Below are 3,283 nucleotides of genomic sequence, written 5' to 3'. Positions count from 1 at the left end.
TTTTAAAACAGACTAGTTTTTAGAGCAGTTTCAGGTTCACAGCAAAACTGAGTGGAAAGTACAGAGATTTCCTATATACCACTTCCCACACATGTATATAGCCTTCCTCCATTATCAACATTCCCCAGTTTGCAGTTTTTAAGTTATTTTTATTTGGTATCTGATTCTGGCAAGAATAAGTTATGGGTTTATTCTTTCATTCATCTAACAAATACCTGCTAACTATTTACTATATGCCAGGCATTATTTTAGATGATAGAAATAAATAGTGAACAATATGAAACATGGCCTTTACTCACATAGCTTATGTCTGGAGAAGTCAATCATTAATAAGATAACCACACACACAACTGTGGCAAGTGCTAGGAGACAGGCGCTCACAGTCTAGAAGAAAATATAATCAAAGAGTTTTACTTGAGGCTTCTCATCCAGAGGGACAGATGACAAGTCATCTACTTCTAGTTTCCCCCACATCATTCCCCAAGCTTTGGGTATACAAAACTCTACTTTTCTCTTTCAACCAATCCCAACTCTCCTCTTCCTAGAAACCCACACAAAGCAGATGAGAGAAGTAATCGATCACCAACTCTCCACTGCCACCAACTGCTATAATCTGAATACAACTCTGTGAAATGGGAACATTTAGAATTCTGAACTTCAAGCAGCTTTCTTCTGAAAAATCTTTATAAAACACTATGATTTTAGATCAGGCTGAAATTCTTCTCATCAATGAAAAAGTGAAATTAATTCAATAACTATTAATTTATATATCATAATTGAAAGAACTATGTTACCTTGATTGAGTACATAACAACACAAGAATATGAATTCTTAAGGTCTATAAGATGCTAACAATATAATACTAGCAAGAAAAATAATAGAAATTTTAGACTTGATGTATTTAGTGATTAAAATGTTTCCTGGAATTTTTCTAAGAAAGCTAAAATAACTCATCAAATATAAAAAAGATATTATCAGAGATTTTTCATCAGATAAAAATATTAACCAATAAAATTTGAATAGTTCAAAGAAGAATTTTAGTCTATAGAAGGCCTCTACTAATTTATACTTACACATTTCAGCTCTCTACTTGAATAAACAAACAAAAAACCCAGAAAACAACAACAACAAAAAGCAACAACAAAAATTACAGCTCTATAGACAAGAAATAAAGAGAAATAATGGATTTGAGCAGGCAAAAATAATACCTGCCACAACGACTGTATAAATCAGGATTGTAAAACTATAAGAAAGAGTCAAATTGAAGTTTTAGAAATAAAAAATATGATATCAGAGATAAAGAATTTCTTTGACAAGCTTATCGATAGACCTGACAGAGTAAAAGAATCAGTGAATTTGAACATAGCTCAATAGAAATGATCCAAACTGAAATATAAAGAGAAAAAAAAAAAAAAGAACAGAAAGGAAGACTCAAGAGCTGTGGGACGGTATAATATGCATATAATTGGAATCTCAGAGGAGGAGAAAGAGAAAGAGGAGGAGGAAGGAGAGGGAGAGAGAAGTGGCTGAAAACTTTCCCAAAATAATGAAAACTATCAAACTACAGATAAGAAGTTGAGATAACTCCAAACTGGATAAATATAAAATAATAAAACAAAACAAATAAAAAGTGAAAAATAAACAAACTAACAAAACCTACATCTAAATGAAACATAGTTAACTACTAAAAGCTAAAGATAATGAGAAACACTTGAAGACAGTAAGAAGATTCATCACCTGAAGAGGAACAGTGATAAAATTTACAGCTGTCATCTCCTCAAAAACTAAGCAAACTTGAGGATAATGGTATAACATCTTTAGTATACTAAAAGAGAAAAACTGTCAACTTGGAATTATATACTCAGTAAAAACATCTTTCAAAAATGAAAGTGAAATAGTCTTTTCAGACAAACAAAAGCTGAGAGAATTAATCGCTAGCTTACTTGTACTATAGAAATGTTTGAGGATTCTTCAGGCAGGAGTGTAATTTCAAATGGAAACTTGAATCTATACAAAGAAATAGAGAGTACCAGAAATGGTAAAAATAGAGGTGAAAAAGAAGTCTTTTTTCCTTATTTTTAGTTATTCTAAAGATAATTAACTGTTTAAAGCAAAAATGCCAACAATGGATATATAATAAAGTTTATACTCTATGTAAAAGTAAAACATGTGGAAACAAGAGCACGACTGATGGGAAAGGAATTGGGAGGAATGTGTTGTAAGGTTCTTACACTGTACATCAAGTGGCAATGTATTATTTTAAGGTAGACTGTGATTTTAAAAGCTGTATAGGGTAACTACTAAAAAAAGTTTAAAAAGCAATGTAACTAATAAGCCAATAGTGGAAATAAGATGGAATCACTATAAAAATAGATAGTAGTTATAATTCTTTCAGATTCCATCAATCAGACATCTCCATAGTATCTCTATGGACATTCTCCGTCCATAAACTGCCGCCACCATGTTGCAAGTGTTAGTGTATTTCCCTTCAGCAGGCATAACTGTCCTACCTCCAAATCAAACCTCTCGTAGTTCTTTTTATAGACCTCATCCTCCACTCCCATGAAAAACGTCTTTAGAGCTGCAACTCCACCCTCAATGAAGACCACCATATTACTCTGTAGAGCAGTTTAACAACCCCGCTCCATCATCCAGACCTGGACTTTTGCTATATTGTGTATACCCAAAAGCTCTAATAACCTCTTTGCTCAAAATGTTCGAGAAGCAGGACACTTTGGAAGCTTTCTGCCATATAACTAGGATGGTTTCAAAACATTAATATCCAGTGCCTGCATTTTTAACAAGCTCTAAAGGTGATTCTGATGACCTCTAAGCCTGGGTTATACCAGTATATGGCATCCACAGGCCTTAGAAGTTGAAGGGAAGATGTGTCTATGGAGCATGACGGAATAGTTTTCTGTAGGAATTGGAACTTTGTAATAAGCTCTCCAAATGATTCTGATGTCCCTGTTCTGTGGACCACTGAGGAACTTTTGTCTCTAGAGTGACAGAGACTAAGCACATGAACATTAGGAGAAAGATTCTAAATATTAATGTTTATTACCTATGCAACCTTTGGAAAAATGATTGACCTCTGTGTCTCAGTTTCCTCATCTGCAAAATGGGGCTAATGATAGATACTGTTCATTTCATAGATTTGTTGTGAGGACTGGGTGAGTCGATAAATGTAAAATGCTTGAAATATAATAAACACTCAATACTACGGAGAACAGATTGGTAGTTTCCAGGGGCGGGGGGTAAGGGGTGAGCAACATGAGTGCAG

The sequence above is a fragment of the Pteropus vampyrus genome, unplaced genomic scaffold (assembly GCF_000151845.1).
Source record: "Pteropus vampyrus isolate Shadow unplaced genomic scaffold, Pvam_2.0 Scaffold18, whole genome shotgun sequence".
Lineage (NCBI taxonomy): Eukaryota > Metazoa > Chordata > Mammalia > Chiroptera > Pteropodidae > Pteropus > Pteropus vampyrus.
The sequence above is the reverse complement of the archived record's forward strand: the minus strand, read 5'-3'. Positions refer to the sequence as shown.